Source organism: Phyllostomus hastatus, unplaced genomic scaffold (genome assembly GCF_019186645.2).
Source record: "Phyllostomus hastatus isolate PE091 unplaced genomic scaffold, TTU_PhHast_1.1 phas_contig_17, whole genome shotgun sequence".
Taxonomy (NCBI): Eukaryota; Metazoa; Chordata; class Mammalia; order Chiroptera; family Phyllostomidae; genus Phyllostomus; species Phyllostomus hastatus.
Genome location: NW_025333664.1, coordinates 25,341,166 through 25,359,383, shown reverse-complemented (window position 1 = coordinate 25,359,383; position 18,218 = coordinate 25,341,166). Strand labels below are relative to the sequence as shown.

At 50.0% G+C, this 18,218-nt stretch overlaps 1 protein-coding gene across 4 annotated transcripts in view; it reads left to right on the top strand.

Annotated features, from left to right (window-relative positions):
• The first annotated feature begins 880 nt into the window (after positions 1–880).
• Positions 881–18,218, top strand: part of RASSF2 (Ras association domain family member 2) — a 37,392-nt gene continuing 20,054 nt past the window's right edge. Inside the window, exons 1-2 of one of the 4 annotated variants that reach the window (XM_045832871.1) lie at positions 881–1,188; positions 2,059–2,132. The gene's annotated coding sequence lies outside the window, so the exon portion shown is untranslated. Of the gene's footprint in view, positions 1,189–1,824; positions 2,133–15,464; positions 15,513–18,218 lie in introns of those variants that run through there. The other 3 variants (XM_045832872.1, XM_045832870.1, XM_045832874.1) reach the window with 3 other exon arrangements.

Here is an 18,218-nt window from a genome sequence, read left to right as displayed (position 1 = left end):
ACTGTCATCCTTTTCTTTATTTCCATGTTATAATATTGTTTCTAAGGGAGACGCATTCCAAGACCCAAACAATGAATTTAGTAAAGAATGTTTGGCTTCCAGGAGGGATGAGCTGATCCTGCTGTATCCTGGGGGTTGGCTACCCATTTTCTGTTAGGCCCCCTTCCCTTTCGCTGGGGACTGACTTTTCAGAATTGGGGTATGTGTGCGAAGGGAGAATTCTGATAACAGGGAGGAAACAGATGAACACCCCTTCCCCTGCCCGCAGCTGGGGTGCTCTAAGGCTTCCGGGGCACGGAGAGCCCCTCGAGGTCCACGACTGGATAAGAGGGGGAGGTGAGAGGTGGACAAAGACTCTTGGCCTCCTTCACATTACTGTCACGTCTGCCAGCCCGCGAAGTCCGAGGGGCCTGGCTTAGCTCTTGCTCAGCTCAAACCCTTTTTGGAATAAGCCTGGATGTTGCGGGGTGGGGGGAATCCTATGTCCACTGCCTGGGAAATCCGGGGGGTTCGAGGTGGGCTCCCCCGGGCAGAGTGACTGTTCCCTGGGAGTGGCTGTCACAGCGCGGGGCGAGCGGAGGGGCTAGAGCCAAGACACCATCCCTCCCTGAGAGGGCAGAGCGAATAAAGTGAGGGGAGCCAGTTCAACCTCCTCACCCTCGCACTGTTATCCCCTCCGGGCATTCACACCCCTGACCCCTCCCCACCCCCAGCCCGAAGAGAAGAGGCACTGACAGCGGAGCCTGGACTCGAAGGCGGGGAAGTAGGGGACGCGCAGCCACAGCATTGTCTGGGAGGGAGGGGAGAAGCTCCGCCCCCCCGGGGGGAGGGAGAGAGGGGGAGGGCGGGAAAGGAGGGGAGGAAGAAAGGCGAGGGAAGAGGGGTGTGGGGAGAGATGGAGAGCTCGAGAAAGCAGGGGAGGGAGGATGATCGGACCGGATAGGGGGAGATAAAGGCTTTGGGGAGGGTAAGAGGGCGAGGAGGGGTGAAGGGGGCGTGAGGAGGGCGGGGCGTCCGACCCCCAGTCACCGGGCCGCCCACAACCCTGCCCCGCCGGATTTGATCCCGACCCTCCCAACACTGACCCAGGCTCGGGCTGGAGCAGCTCCCCACGCTGGGCCGAGGACCCCTCTTTCCAACTCCACAGTCTCCGCCACGCGCACGAGATGCAGCGGTCTTGGAACACAGGCAAGGCGCGGGGCTCGGGGCGCCCGGGCGCGGGGACAAGGCTGCAGACGCAGCATGCGGGACGCAAGGTGCAGGGCACCCGGCGGGCCTCTCTGCCCTGCCCCTCTCCCGCCTGGCCGAAAGTTCTCCCGCAGAGTCCCCTGCCCGGTCCGGGTCAGTCCCTCAGTCCTCGCCTGCCCCTGGTCTCCTCCCTTCTCCCCCAGTCGCGGGAGGTGCCCGGGGATGCCAACTCCCCAGGGCTGCCCGGGCTTGGAGCCCCCCAGCCCACCCGCCTTCCGGCCGGAGAAAGTTGTGGCTCCGAGCTCGTCCTCCTTCCCCGAGCCCTGGGGGTTCTTCTTTCTCTCTGCTTCAAGGGCGGTGGCTGGAAGGCACCCCTACCTCATCCCCGGGGTCCCGGGGACTCCCTGGCGAGATGGGGCAGGGCGGCAGGTGCATGGATGGCAGACGCAAACAGCCCTGATGAGCACCCGGACTCAATCCGGTCCTCTTATTCCCCGCCCAATGGACAGTTCCCCAGAGTTGGGTTCCGGCCACCCTCCCCCACCCCGTTCAGGCCCCCTCTGGCTTCACGAGGAGGTTGGGTGCTCCGGGGCAGGGCGGGGGCTGGTCCTCGGGGCACTTCCCCTTTACTGCCTTCCCGCCCGCCTCTGGCGCTGGTGCTTGAGGTCCGTGGAGACCTGGGTTTTTTGTCCTCTAAGCGGGAGAGCGGCAGGTGTCTTGGGCGGACCCCAGTCACTTCTGTATTTCGAGCGCCTGCTTTTTCCGTCTTGCTCAGAGGTGCTCTGTGGGACCTGGGTTGATCACAGCACCTCGCTGAGCGGAGGAGCTGAGCACGAGGCTTCTCAACGGTGCCACGCATTTTATTCCCAGGTGACTGGAATCCGGGTATCTAGAACGTGGCCTCCCAGAGGACAGAGGCTGTGTCGAGAGTGGCCAAGTTTATAGTGAGTACCTTACATATAATGAATGAATGTTTGAGCCAATGAGCTGACAAGTTAACAATTTGTCCTGGAGCGGGACTCAGTTCCTGCCACAGTTGATCTTGGTACAATGGAAGGAAAGAATCAGAAACAATGATTGTTTCAAACAGCTGCCTGTGAGCCAGAGCCAGGGGCCTTCTTTCCAGAGCATCTGGATGAGGAATCAGGGGTTGGAATTATTTTACTTATCAATCCACATTTACTTACTGGGAACTTTTTCTGCGACAGTCTGAAAAATTAAAGGCACTTCTCCTGACTAAGATATGTTGGGTTGCTTGAGGGGAGTTCATTCTTTTTAGCTTGTGTCCGAATGCTGTGTCCTAGAGACTGTGTGGAGCTGGCCTGGGAGGTGCCCATTAGGGATCAGAGACCCTGGAGTGGGGCCATGGGTCTGGGCACCGGCTGTGCTTTCTCCTCCAGACAGGTCAGCTGATGCCTGGGAGCTGGGACAGGCGGGAGGAGGGGCTGCTGGGTGGGGAGGAGGGGGCGCTGGGTGGGGAGGTGTGGATAGAGAGGGCCTCAGATGATGGCTGGGTTCAGAGAAGTGAGGTAGTTTTGGAAAGAGGGTAGTTCTTGCCCCAGGAGAAGGAGGCATAGCAAGCAGCCTGCTGGGGCACCTGGAGGCTGGGCTGTACCATTTGGGTTTCCCTGTGCTGGGGTGGTTGGAGGTGAGTCCCACTCCTCCTCCAGAAGATGGGAAAGAGCAGAGGTTGAGTATTGGGGAGATCAAATAATCTTTGGGGTGCAGCGTAGACATATCCCATGCTCTTCTGCCCTCATTTATGTGCTGGTGAAATCAGTTAGAATGATGAGGGGCACCTTTGGGAAGCTCAGTTGGGAGGAGGCCAGGGGATATGGGGTGCTCAGTCATGTCCTCCTTCTAGGGAAGGTGGGAGTGTCCTGTCTACACCTGGCTGAGTGGCCCAGGGCATATGCAGCACCTGCACCTGCTGCACCTCTCTAGCTGGCAGCACCCCCACCTTCCTGAGGGTGGTCTGTCTCTGCCCTTGGGCTCCAGAACCCACCTCTCTGCATGGCTTCTGTTTGGGGGTTCAGACCTCTGGAGAGGAGGTTTGTGTTATCTTAGGAGTTGGGAGTGGTAGGTGACCCTACACCTTGTTTTTGGCCCTTCAGTCCTCCTCAGCGTCTGATGCACTGGCCTACCTGGGACTGACCAGTCATCGCTGGTTTTTGCTTTGATGTGTTGGCCTATTTCCTGGTGCCCTGGAGCCAAGCTTTGTGCCTGCTTTCTGTGTGTGAACTGCTTAGGAATGGCTGAAAGAGTGAGCTAGAGAGATGCCCAGGACCGAAGAGCCTGGCATCTGTGCTGGCGTGCCAAGGGCTGGACTGCAGCGCTTGCCAGAAAAGGGTCCTGTCACCAAAGCACAAGAGGACCTTGGCCTGATTATTGCCTCCAGTCCTCTCTAAGGTACATTGGCAGGAAGCGTGCTCACTTTGAGGTGGGGTGCAGGGTCAGGACCAGACTGCCAAAGAAGCCTGTGGAGAGGGTGAGGTGTGAACTGGGCGATCCTTGGGCAGTTCTGGGACTTGCCCACGACCTCTGCTCCTCTCCCCACAGAGTGAAAAACTGGGCAGTTCTCCACCATGCACTTGGAGTAAAACAAGACATCCAGTCTCTGTCTTTGAGACATAGTTGCTGAGAACGGCTACAGCAGGGTCTATAAAACCAGGGCAGCAGTCCCCTCCCTCCACTGCTCACAGTATGGTCCCGTGATTTACCCCAATGACACCCTGGCCCATTTAAACACCTCCCCGCCTCTTCAGAAGAATTTTAAATAAATCCTTAAGGTTGGGCAAGCTCCCACAGACCTGTGATTGTGGTTTCATTTATTTGCCCTGCTTGTAGGTTCCCATGGAGGACGTTGAGGGGAGGGGAGGGTGCGGGAGGCACAGCGAAAGCAGGGCACAATACACAGGGACAGTCTTCAGACTCAGCTGTCTGGACGTCCAGGCGGTCATTTGCGGTCATCTCTGGAGTGGCCGACTCTGGAGCCTATAATCACAGATTGATGCAGCTGCTTGGGATGACATCTTGGGGCTGTGGACCTCCCGTCCAAAGCGACTGGCTGAACCAGAGAGGGCAGTCTCTCACAGGAGAAGCCGGCGGGAAAGGCATTTGGCTGATTCCCGTGGGACAGGCAAAGTAACTTGGAAGGGCTTTTTCTATTACTTCTATTCATAAAAATTGGCAAAAAAACACCCCTGTGCTTCCCTGGGACATGTCAAGCCAAAGTCACTTGACAAAGTAGGTTTACCTCACCAGCGTGGTGCTTTACCCATAATTGGTACTCAGTTAAGTGTTTGCTTGATTAACGGCCCATCTCTTTAAAAGTAATGAAACTAGTTCTGAATTTGGAGTTTGAATTGTACTCTACCATTTTCCAGCCGTGTGGCATTGAGGGTGATGTCAGCATCCTCCTGTGTGCCTGTGGCCTCAACCAATGGCTGGTAGGAGAGGGTGGTGCTAAATGCTTCAGCCCCCTCACTTGTTTGTTGGGGTAACTTGGGGGCATGTTCTGTGCTGTCTCAGAGCTTCTTTCATTGGCTGCCTTTCCTTCCTTGTTCACTTTCCCACTGCCTTTCACTGGCACCTGAACCTGTATTTTAGGGTCAGCTTTCAGGGGCTACCATCCTAAGAAAGGCTTTAGCCTGTAATTAAAAAGCCATTTGAAGTCTCTTGAGCGTTAGTTTCCCTGAGTGTAAGATGGAAATGATAATGATCCCACAGAGATACTGTGCTGTGTGTTCAGCCCGGGGCCTGGCAGACAGCAAGCATGCAGACAAATGTTTGCTGGCTCACTGATTAGTGTAGCAGGGACTGTGATGGGTTTAGGAGTGAAAGTTACGATGGACAATGGACCGTGGAGGATTATAGTGCTGCCCGCAGGCTGTGTGAGCAAACTGAGGTCACCTGCTCATGGTTTCTCCGTCTAGAATGTGACCTGTGATGTTTACCAACTGGCTCTACAGGGAGGAAAAGGCCCTGCTTTCTGCTATCTGCTAGTTTCTTTAGTGAAAATATACCCACTGTGGCAGATTTCAAGCTGCTACATGGCATTACTCAACACTGAGTTGGGCCAAGATGTGCTCGGTCAGCTCCCGAGGCCGGCAGGAGCCCACCTCAGCACACGTCTGGTCGTGTCCGAGCTGGGATGGGACCTCAGGTCTTGGTTTCCAACTTTGTACACAGGAAGGATGGAAAAAAATGTACTAGATGTCAAAATTTGGGGTATGTTTGACTCTGCCCCGAGCTGGTGGATTCACTGTGTGTGAGACACTTCTGGATTTGTTTGAAGATTATTGAAATGTTTATGCTCTGAGTGTTTCTGAGCCCCAGCTTCCCTATCTCCAAGCAAGGGGTTAGATGATCCCACTAGTCCCTTCTAGTTCTTGGGTTTTTTAGGAAGAGTCTATTGCATTCTCCTTCTGTCCACACAAGAACAAACCCTTAACAAAAGAAAAACTTTCCTGTGTCCACACTTATTTTGTCCACTGTAGGGCACCCGGCACTGGACCACCCTAGTGCTTTGCTGGGGTCTTTCTGCTGGCACCGGGATCCAGTGGGCATTAACCCAGTAAAATTCTGCCTTCCTGGTGTACCAATTTCACTTCATGACACAGGCATGCTGTGTCCCCAGAGGAGGCAGGGGAGTGGGGTCCAGGAGGGGATGATTTCTCATGGAAAGGACTATCCCTCCTTCCCCGAACACTATGCAACATCATAGACACCCAAGTGGAATCCAGGAGCAGTCCGCATGGGGAAACAGACTTTAATAAGACAGAATTCAGCATCCTTGCTGCGTTTATTTTGCTGATGATCTTCCCAAGGGAGTCCCTGACTCAGCAATTCCACCTGGAGGAATTCTTATCCCAAGGATACAATTGGACAAGCACAGAAGAATGTGTGCACAGGGATGTCCTCAGTGTTATGATAATGGCCATCACAGCAAAAAACTGGAGACTCAGTGTCCACTAATAGGAAACTTGTTAATTATGGTGTATCTGTATACTTTGGAATACCATGTGGCTACAAAAAAATAAGACAAGGATGTTTCTTTATTAACATGGAAAAATAGGTATTTCTAAAGAGCAGGTTACCAAACTATGCTATTTTTATAAAATATATCATATCATTCATTTATATTTGCCTCTGGAAGAATACATGGCAAAATGCTATTAGTGATTATCTTTGAGTGGAGATTTTGATCTTAATCTTTTTGTATTAAATATTTTTATATTTAATTATGATAAAATATACATAATGGAAAATTTACCCTTCTAATCATTTTATTCTTTATGTGCCCTGACAGGGGATTGAACCTACAACTTTAGCATATCAGGATGACGTTCTAAGCAACTTAGTGGCTGTCTTAGTTCTTTGGGGCTGCTATTACAAAATACCACAACCTGAGTGATTTACAAACAACAGCAATTTATTTTTCACAGTTCTGGGCGCTAAAGGTCAAGATCAGGGTGTCGGCAGGTCAGATGAAGGTCCTCTTCCAGACTGCAGACTTCTCATTATGTCCTTACATGGTGGAAGGGGATAAAGGGCTCTGTGGGGTCTCTTTAGCAAGGGCACTAATCCCATTCATGAGGGCTCCACCCTCACGACCTAATCACCCCTCAAAGGCCCCACCTCCTAACATAGTTGGCTCTCCATATTTGTGTGTTCTGCATCCATGGATTCAACCAACTATGGATGCAAAGTACTCAGGGGTTGGGGGGTGGAGAAATGTTACCTTATTTCTGGTGTGTTCTATGTGGTTGGGCCTACAATGGTATCTGTACAGAGCATTATTCTCTAAACAATACAGTATAACTACTATTTACATAGCACTTACATTGTATTATAAGTAATTTAGAGATGATTTCAAGTATATGGGAGAATATTTGTAGGTTATATGCAAATACTAGGCCATTTTATATAAGGGACTTGAGCATCCAGGGATTTTGGTATCCATTGCAGTCCTGGAACACACCCTCTGAGGATACCAAGGGATGACTGGACCATCACATTGGGGGTTAGGACTGCAACATATGAGTTTTGGGAGGACATCAAACATTCAGATCACAGCCTTAGTATTAAATGCATTAAATGCATTCACGATATTGTACAATGTTGTATAACCACCACCACTGTCCATTTCTAGACCTCTTCAATTATCCCAGACAGAAACTCAGTACCCATTACATTAACTTTCCACTCCCCCCATTCCCTACCCTCCCTGCCTGCCCCAACCCATTAACTTCTATTCTCCTCAGTTTCTACATGAATTTTCGAGTGCAGGTACCTCAAAGAAGTGGGATTTCTCTTTTTGTGGATCATAATCTTTTTGGTTAACTATATTTTAAAAAATGTTTATTTTACATGTGTAATGAAAAGAAAAGGAAAGAGAAAGCCTGGGAGAGAGTTGCGGTGTTTGGTCTCAGCAGTTTTGCTTCAGTCAAGCAGGGTCACAAGGTCTTGGCCATCTTCCCACCCCTTCTGCCATCACCTGGGGTAAGGGTCAGGGCCTGACCTGTGTCTCAGCATGGCAGGACAAAGGCGGGTGGCCAGGGGTTGGTGAGCAGCCCTGCCGGCCTAGAGATGACCTCAGTTGTGTCTTGCTGGTCACTGGCAGCTGGGCCTTGAGCCCCAGGCCCACTGCTGCCAAATTGTCTTGTCCCAGGGTCTTCTGTGTGTGGTAGTGGGATCGAGAGGGTTGCTCGGGGTTCCCAGCTACCCTGCAGTGAGTGAGGCCCCAACAAGGTGGAGTGGGTGGTTGCCACCATGTTCCTCAAAGATTGAGAACAAGAGCTTCAGCCTTTCTATTTCAAGCATTCTTTGTGAGTTTCAGACTCAGCTAAATACTCACACAGTGGCTATGGGTATGGCTGCTGAGCGTTTGTGTACAGGCAGGGTCGACCTGGCTGGGGTGTGGGGAGGACTTTAGCTGGTGTGGTCCAAGAGGCCCCAAGTATGGCTGAGAGATGGGTGGTAGCCTCAGATTATGGGCTCTCTCTTCCTAAAGCTCCATATAGGATCTTACAGTTGACCCTAGGGATGTCCGGGACAGGGATTGCTCTCTTGTGCATGTGACGGGTTGCACATGTGACAGACTGTGCATGTGACAGGGTCGTGCATATGATGGGTTGCGCATGTGATGGGGTGATCAGGCACATGGTGCAGTGAGGTGGGGGGAGGACGGAGAGGTGGTGTGCACGGTTCAGGTGGAGTCTGAGGTGACAGGATGTTGGGAAGCTTCTGGACCCAGAACTGGGAAACCAGGTCATGTGGCTCTATTCAGGTGGGTCAAGTGGCTTTGCTCCAGGACACCTGGTCCTGTGGAAAATGCTTTAAGTTCCTCATTAAGTGAGCTCCCAGAAGGGCCTACCTGGCCCTCTGCTTAGTTGATGAGGGAATGTAGGTCTGGGAGGGGCACATATACCCACTGGGCTCTCCAGAATGTTCTTTACCCGGCTCTACCTGTGTTCTGTCTGCCCAGTAGGAGCTGCTTCTTTACTGCCAGAAAGTTGGGGAACTGTAAAGAGTTTACAGAGATGGCCCCTGAAGGCCATTTTGAGGAGAAGTTCTGCTTTTTGTGGCGCTGGTTTTCTGTTAGAATTAGTCAGCTGAGTGCATGTGGTTTTGTGGAAAACTTCCCCTCAGCTTCCTGGAGATGTTCTGGAAACCCCTGGACATGCTGTCTGTCCTGGCAATATGAGGGGGTAAGAGATCTGCTGTGCCAGGGTGAATTTCCCTGTGCAGTTGCAGGGTGTGAATGAGGCTAAAGGGGGTTGGATGTAAGATACCCCGTGATGGCTGTGCCAGGGGAGGGCTCAGCACCTGGGGACCCTTCCTTCACTCGCCCCACCCGGCTACTTCTCCAGTGCAAGGAACCTTCACTCTGGGGTGGTGGAGGCCAGCGATTCTGGCCCCAGGTAGCAAGGAGGGGAAACCCCAAGATCTCCGCACACAAAAGGTGTCAAGCTACAGCACCAAAAAAGGAAGAACTGTTGGGGTTCCCCAAGGAAGGGGATGTGAGGTCAGAGGTGAGTAGAAATCACTCAGGAAACAGGAAGTGTGGCCAGAAAGAAACCTGTGCTTGCAGAAGAGGGGGAAGTGGAGGTGGCCCTTCCTCAGCTGTCGGGATAGGTCAGCATGTGTCCACAGAGCTGACACTAACCCACAGACAACCAGTTGGGGTTCCGGAGTGCATGGGCTGATACAGGCCTCGGGCTCTCCTGGGACTCCACTTAAATCCTGTAATTACTGGGCTGGAGGAAAGATTAATTTGCTCTTCCCCACTTAGGACATGGAAATACCCTAAAAAATAGCTCTCAGTTTTGAGAAATGCAGGTCAAGGAATGCTTCGTCTTATTTGCCTTATTAGGATCAGTGGTTGCTTCCACCAAATTCCCGTTCTTTCCTCTGAGTCACACAGAATTTCACACTTTGCTTGCTGTTATCCCATGAGGGGCACATCTTGCCAGGGCCCCTGTGGTTGCAGGTGATGTAGGTGCTGCTTTAGGGAGGCCGATGTGACCGCACCCTTCCCTGGGGATGTGTAGGTATTGGAGGATTAACTTCTAGGTCTTTGGTTTCTCTGATCCAGAGTCTTAATTGTGTACACACACACACACACACACACACACTCCATACAGTCTCCCTCACACACCCATCCTTATACACACACACACAGCTTTTCTGTCTGGAGTTTTTACTTCCTACAGGCCTTTTATGGTATCACTCAAACACCCCAATTCTCTGATATTAGACTAAGAGCCTAAGAGCCTTTGGGTCTTCTTCTAACATTCATCCAGGTTGAAAGCTTGTGGATGTTCTTGGGTTTTCTCTATAAACAAGTAGTTGTTCATTGGGGCCTGCAAGGTGACTGTTTGGGCACTTCTCAGTAGTGACTTCCCAGGTCCCCGACCTGGCTGCCCCTCCGCTCCCACTGGTGTGGGAGTAGGAGGCAGGCCTTCCCCAGTGGAGTCCCAGGACCTTTCTTTCAGATCTCCCCCAATCCCACCGGAAGTTCAGACCCGAGTGCGGAAAGCCTGAGCCACCACAGAAGACCTGAGCAGGAGCAGCCCCAGGAAAGAGCAGGGGCTTTGCAGACCAAACTGGTGCAGGGATCCCAGCTCAGCCACCTGTTGAATCTCAGTTCCTCATCTGGCAGGTGGGCCCAGCTAGGGCTGCCTTTTGAAAGGAGAGTGAGGTTTCTTGTCAGCAGGGGCCTTGCACCTGTCATCAGTCAGGTCCCCAGGCTTTTTCTGGATCGGGGGACAGGTAGTTTGTGGGTCCCATGAGTGTGAGGGGTAGCTTGTTCTTTAGACAGAGGATGAGACATTTCTGAGTTCAGTGGCTCTGGGACATTGTAAGTACCCTGGTCTCTGAATAAGTGTCTTCATCCCTGGCCCCCAAAGGATCTGCTTTCCCAACGGCTTGTCCATTAGGCCAGTCACTCACTCACCTGCTATGAGCTGCGGAAGCTGGCTGCACCCACCTGTCCTGCATGGAGCCTACATGTCCATGGCTTAGCTGGGGCATCGGGGAAGGAGTTCATGATGTGGGTTCATGTCAGCTCTGTGACCTGGCATAAGTTGCCTAATCTCTGGGACCTTCTGTTTCCTTACCTGTAAAATGGTAAAAATAATGCCTTCCCTGTGGGTTCCTGCAAGGAGTAAGATGGAGCTTCTAGAGTCTCATAACTGGCAGCACCAGCATCCACTGGGAGCTTGTTAGAAATGTTCTCAGACCTCACTCCAGAAGTACAGAAACGGGAACCGGGAGAAGGGGGTGGCAGCATCTGTATTTTAAAGAGCGCTTTGGGGGATTCTGATAGGTTCTCAAATGTGACAACTACTCTGAAATGACTGGGTCGGGTGCTTTTTAGCTGAGAGCTCTTCCTCTTCACTTGCAGAGAAGCTGTAGTAAATCAGGGTCTGCTTTGCCACTGTACATTCCTGGGTTTGCACCCAAGCTTTGCCACTTCCTGGCTGTGTTTCTGGCAAGTTACTTCTATTCCTTGTGCTTTGTGTCACCTGCAGAATTGGAGCATTAGGGTTTCTTTCTTTCTTCCTGGGGTGGTTGTGGGGATTAACTGAATCTAAGCAGGTGGTAGCCTGTAGTAAGCTCGCATTTGTGATAGCTGTCTATTGTTCACAGTAATAGTACTGTGATTGTTCTTCTCCTGATTTTGGGGGCGGGGTAGGGGTGTGGAGAAAGGTGTCCAGGGCCTCTTGCAACTAGTCTTCTGCCAGTTCTCTTGAGCTAAGCCCTTTCCTAAGTCCTTACCTGCCTGCAGGCAGGGCAAGCCAGTCTTCTCCACGTGCCCTTTCCCTCCCTCTTCTGTGATACTTAGCATTCTTTGGGGTAGGGAAGGGCAAAGCCCTTTATTCATAGTCACAGCACAGTGGAGAAAGTGCAGTACACATACGCAGAACACTTGACCTTAACTTTCCCTTTGGTGGTGTTTGATGCTTAGGCCCTTTCTGGAGCAGAATGATGGGAGAGCTGTGTGGATGGGTCTCCGCAGCCCCTACACTGACACCGGGGTGGGCAAGGGGATGGAGGTACATTTAGGGAAGTGAGGGTTAGAGATCTGTGGGGTGATCAGGTCCCAAGAGGACATGGGCCTGGCTAGTAAGTGGGCCTTTTATTGGATGAAGCATGCAGGCAGGGGGCAAAGTGCACCCTGCTTCCTTCCGGGGCGGCCCACATTTTGCCCATGTCCAGGGCAGGCTCAGGTTCGGAAATCAGGAGGTGGAAATTCTTGTAATCTCTAGATCTTGGCAGGGCTCCAGGCCATAGCTCAAGTCTCATTCCTCGTGTGGTGCAATAGAGCTGGGGTTTCCTGTTTGCCATCTGCACTTCTTCCTGCCCCCGTACTGGGGGCTGAACTACAGAGGGGCCAGCACCATCTCCTCTGTCAAAGCTGTTTGGTTGCAAAGCAGAGTCCTTCAGGAGTCACGATGGGACAGTCTTTAGCACTGTAGTATGAAGCACTGTGTCGGATAACTTTCTTATCCAACCCAAGAGCTCCAGATTGTCCCCAGAAGGCAGGGCAGTGTTCAGAGAAGAGGTGGGGACAGGCCCCAAAAGGGGAAGTTGCTGGCCTCGAGCGAGCATTTCCTCTGCATCTGGGGCCCAGGGCTGGCTTCCTGGCTTCTGTGGTGTGGTGCCTTGCTTTGCATGACGGGCCCTTGGTTGGCTCTGTGCCTACATACCCTGGCCCTCTGGGATGCTGCACAATTGTCCCCTTATCACTTTGAAATATTAGTTATGGGGAGGGGGGCACTAAAGACAAAACTCAGTTTGCTTTTAGGAAATTCTGCTTTCTTCATTCTTGAAAAGCTGCTTTGCAAGGCATTTGTGGGTGTCCTCAGTCTCTATTCCTATCTGATTTCACGCTGGTTCTCAGTTCTGGTTGTACATTGGCAACCACCTGGGGAGGCTTTTAAAATGGTCATGCCTGGGCCCTGCTCAGAGAGTCTGATGAGATTGGTCTGAATTACAGCTTGGATGTCAGGAATTTTAAATCAACTTCTCTCACCACCCCGCCTCCCCCCACCCCCACTCTGGGAGAGTCTAAAGAGCATTCAGAATTAGAACCTCTGAGATGTCTCATGGTGTCTCAGGGTCAGCCATTCCTCCCCCGTTGGGTTTTGGCTGAGGCCCTGCCCAGTGCACAGCCCTCTCCCCAGTCAGGGGGTGGCTCTGTGGGGTGGCCCCCTTGGATAGTTTTTGTGGAAAGCACTCCCCTCCCCTAGGAAAAGCTTGTCTCTTTTCCTAGCTATACTTTCTTAGACAGAGGTTGTCCTTCACTGTCCATCCTACGCTGGGAGCTGAGGTGGGAGTGCAGAGGGGCCTGGCTCCTGCTGTACAGCCAGAAAGACAGTTTAGGAGACTGAAACCAAAGAAACCACCACAGGTGGGGAGGTTGTCATCTCACCTTGGACTTTCCTGCCAGGATTTGTCCCCCTCTTCTCTGGGGACTTTGCAGTTGATAAGTCAGCTGAGAGATATTTGTCTGTAAGTTGGAATTGTATAGCAATTAGCCCACGTGCTGTGGATGCTCCAACACCCGATTAACCACCCTGGGTTATCTGGGCTCCCTGACAGAAAGGGAGTGAGGGCACTGGAGCTTGGAGGAACCAACAGCCAGGAACAGAGGAGATTCTACTCTATTTGGAGTGAGCTTTGAATGACTTTTCCCACCTGCTCCAGCTTCTTGAGGACTTGATATTTGCCCCCTTTGCAGGAAACTGAGCTGGTGAATTTCATTCACGTTGGGAGGCTTGGAGTGGGAGGCTGGAAACACCTGTGAAAAGGAACAGGAAGGGGTCCTTCCTGCAACAACTTCAGGATTTTGAGTGGTCCAGAGCTTGGGCAAGTCTGTCCCCATTCCTACAGCTCAGCCCTGCACTGCACCTGGTGGTCCTGTGTGAGCAGCTATTTCCCCCCAGCCAGAGGGTGGGTGGGAGAGGGTGACAAAGCCAGGAGCTGCTTCAAGCCCAGACATGGGGCAGGTGTTGTGGGTGATGCTGGTCCCCACCAGGATCCCCCTTACCTGTCATGTGCTATGGGATGTCTTAGCTGCTCCCTAGTCCCGAGAGCTGCTCTTGCAAGGAAATGCCTGGGATCTCAAGCCCTCCTCTGAGGGGCAGCCTGTGGTCAGTGACTGGCTGGCACAGAAGTACAAATGCCAGGCCTGCTGGGCTCAGGTGGGACAGCTCTATGGAGTTATCCACTCCCTGCAGCTCCCTCGGGATCGGGCTGTGGCTGGACTGCAGTGGGGCCCTTGTCACTCCCAGTCCTGCTTCCTTCACTCCCATAACAGGCTTCTCCTGAAAACACTTCCTCAGTAAACCCCGTGCACCAGAATCCTCACTTCGGGCTGTGCTTCAAGGAATCCCTGGACCTAAGACTTCAGGTTAGCTTTTCCTTGGTCTGGCTGTTGAACCCCTCCATCCCCCGAAGAAATTATGATAATGAGAATATTTGTGGGAGAAAGGCCTGGTCTGGGAACTAGGGGGTCCAGGAAGGAAAAGAAACACCGGACAGATGGTTTCTGAGTGGAATTAAATACTGATGGAGGACAGGCTCAGGTGTGGGCTCCCGTCCCCACAACACTGCCCAGGGGCAGATCCCGTTTGGAGGGACAGCTATGTTTTGGCTCAGGGTCCAGAGAACACGTGAGTGTGCTTGGGTCTGAGGAGAAGCACAGGCACACTCACAGAGTGTGAAATGCAGGCCCAGAAAGTTCTCTGTGGCTGGGATGTCATCGTACTCAGTGGCTTAGGAATCTTCTTTTCGTCGAGACATTCTGTGTGCTCTTAGAGACAGCCATACCATACCTCCAGGTCCTCTTTGAAGCAGGCAGGAAGCATGGATGGGCTTCCCCATGGGGAGGAGGAACCCATATTAGGTTCCACTGGCTGGCTGGATGGCACTGCCCAGGCATATTATGGAGCTGAGGAGAGCCTGAAACATTCTGCCAGGGCGTGAAGTCAGTTCCAGAGGCTGACTGGTTGGTGGCCACAATGTGTCTCCACCATGACTAGGGCCTGGGAGGCTCACCTCCTGACTTGGTGCTTGTGAATGGTTTTTACAAGGCGTTTTGGAGTCCAAGTAGGCGCTGTAAATTCTTTTTATTTTTTTAATCCTTACCCAAGGATATTTTTTTAAAGTTGATTTCAGAGAGAGAGGAAGGGAGAGAGAGAAATATCAATGTGAGAGAGAAATATCTATCAGTTGCCTCCTGTACACGCCCAGACCACTCCTGGACCGGGATCTAACCTGCAACCTATGTATGTGCCCTCACCGGAAATAGAGCCCGCAACTTTTTGGTGTACGGAACGAGGCTCCATCCAACTGATCCACCTGGCCAGGGCCAGGGCCAGGGCCGTGAATTTTTAATAGTGACAGAGAAGGCAGAAAAGTTGCAACCAGCCAGCAGAGCGGATCCTTCTCACGGAGGCTGCAGATCTTGGCAGGCACCCTCGGAGGAAGTGTCCTCCGCATTCCAGCACCAATTGCTGCTTCCTCTGACTCTTCCTTGTGTGGGAACAATACTCTGTTTAAGGAGTGTGGGACCGAACTCTAAACTTCCGGCCCATTGTCAGCTCTGCTGCTGGGTTTGCCTTCAAGTGTATGCAAATGTATCTGGCTTTTCTTTTTCTGTTTCCTCCTCCCAGCTTGCTGGAGGGAGCCAGCGATTGTGGTGATGGTTGGGAAGTTTGTGAAGAGAGATGCAGATGTTGCCCTTGAGGCAGACAAAGGAGGTGTTTCGAGTCAGTTACCTGTAATTTCAGTTCAACAATGTGATAGGCGATGTAAGTATTTCCCTAACACTTTTAACCCAAGAAATGAAAAAGGAAGAAAAAAGGTGAGGAGAAGTGAAGCTGGAGACAAAGATCGGGCAACATGAGCCAGTAGGTCAGATTAACAGCGATGGCTTTGGTGAGATCGCCCACGGGTTGAGAGGGGCCAAAAGTTTGGAGAATTCTCACATTTGCACCGTCAGACTTGATTTATATCTGTAACTGAGACAAGAGTTTGTCCGCCTCATGCTGTAGATGGCCGATTGCGCTGGCACGGAGTGCGGTGGAGGAAAGTGACGTTTATTAGATAGTGTTGCAGCGTGGAGAGCGGGCAGTTTGCGCTGGAAAACCCAAGCTCCTCGATGGTATAACAGGCAAGGGGTTTTACAGAACAAAGGTCATGAGTAATCATGAGCGAGGGGATTAGGCTCCTGGACTGTAGTGATCGGTCAGTTCTTATTCACGCTTCAGCAGTCTGACTTACTCAGCTCCTGGGGACTTCCTGTCTGGGTCCCGTGACTGTGGCCAGGTAGTCTCCAGCATAAGGAGAGGTAAGGCATCCTGGTTACCCGAAGAACAGAAAGAAAAGCACGGACTGGACATTTCATGCTTCCCAGTGTACATTCTTCTGTTACCTTAAGCTTTACGGGCAGGCCTACGGGCCCAGGACGTGCCTGCGTTCCGGTGCAGCTGCATTCCGGTGCCGACACCTCAGAATAATTTTAAGTAAAAGCTAAATTCTGATATATCTAGTATGTTCTGATTTGTTGTTGGCTTCATATCGATTGGAAGTAAAAATGCAGTGGTGAGAAAGATTTCATAGTTTATTAGCTATTTGTATTCATTTTTTCTGTGAGTTATCTGTTCATGTCCTTTGGCCAGTTTTCACGGAGTGTAGAATCTTTTTATTGATGTATTAAAGCCCTGTACATATTAAGGACATTAGCCTTTTGTCATACATATTGTAAATATTTTCCCCAACTTGTCATTTGCCTTTTGACTTTGGGTAGGGTAAATTTTTCTTTTAAACAGAAGTTTAAATATTTTATAGATTGGTATCAGATATTTTTATTATGCCTTCTGGGTTTTGGGTCTTTTTTCCCCACTCCTGCATGCTCTTCCCCTTTGGCAACCATCAGCTTGTTCTCTATATCTATAGGTCTGTTTCTATTCTTTTTCATTTATGTATTTGTTTTATTTTTTTTAATTCCACTTAAAAGTGAAATCATGGTGTTTGTCTTTCTCTGATTTATTTCACCTAACATAGTACCCTTTAGGTCCATCCATGTTGCAAAAGGCAAGATTTCATTCTTTTTTATTAATGAGTAATATTCCATTATATATGTCAATCACATCTTCTTTATCCATTCCTCTATTGATGGACATCTAGATTGCTTCCATATCTTGACTATTAATGCTACAGTGAGTGTAAGGCTGCATATATCTTTTCTAACTAGTGGGGTTTTTTTCCCCTGGATATAACCCCAGAAGTGAAATGGCTGGGTTATATGGCAGCTTTATTTTTAATTTTGTGAGGGACTTCCATGCTGTTTTCTATAGTGGCTGCACCAGTTGACAGTCACAGAGAGTGCATGAGGTTCCCCCTTCCTCACCTCCTCGCCAGTGCTTGTTGTTTGTTGATTTATTGATGGTAGCCTTTCTGACAGGTGTGAGATGGTATCTCACTGTTGTTTTAATTTGCGTTTTCCTGATGATTAATGATATTGAGCATCTTTTCATATGGCTATTGGCCATTTGTATGTACTCTCTGGAGAAATGTCTGTTCAGGTCCTTTGCTCATTTTTAAATTGGAACATTTGGGATTTTTTTGCTGTTGAATCATATGAGTTCCTTAAGTATTTTGTATGTTAATCACTTACCCCATATATGGTGTGCAAATGTTTTCTCCTATTCTGTAGGTTGCTTTTTCATTTTGCTGATTGTTTCTTTTTCTGTATAGATGTTTTTTCATCTTGATGTACTCTCACTTATTTCTGCTTTTGTGACTTGTGTTTTTGGTGTCACATCCATAAAATTGCTGCCAAGATCAATGCCAAGAAGCTTTTTCTCTATGTTTTCTTATGCTTACAATTTCAGGTTTTACATTTGAGTCTAATCCACTTCAAGTTAATTTTTGTAAATGGTGTAAGATAAGGGCGCAGTTTCATTCTTTAGAATATGATATCTAGTTTTTTCCAATACTAAGAGACTACTGTCTCCCCATTAAGTACCTATGCATGGGTTTATTTCTAAACTCTTAATGCTGTTCCATTGGTCTCTGTGCTGGCACCATACTGTTTTGCTTACTAGAGCTTTGTAGTATAGTTTGAAATCAGGACGTTTGATGCCTCCAGGTTTGTTCTTTTTTTGTCAGGATTGCTTTGCCTATTTGAGGTCTTTTGTGGTTCCATACAAATTTTAGGATTTTTTTCTATTTCTGCGAAAAGTGCCATTGGAATTTTGATAGGAATTCTATTGGATCTAGAGTTAGCTTTGAGTAATATTGACATTTTAACAATATTCTTCTGAGCCATGAATGTGTGTTATCTTTTCACTTATTTTTGTCTTCTTCAATTTCTTTCCTCAAAGTTATATGTTAAATGTACAGAAATTTCACTTAAGTTTATTCCTAAGTATTTTATTATTTCTGATGCCATTGTAAGTAGAATTGTTTTATTTCTTTTTCAGATAGTTTGTTGTTAGTGTATAAATGTACAA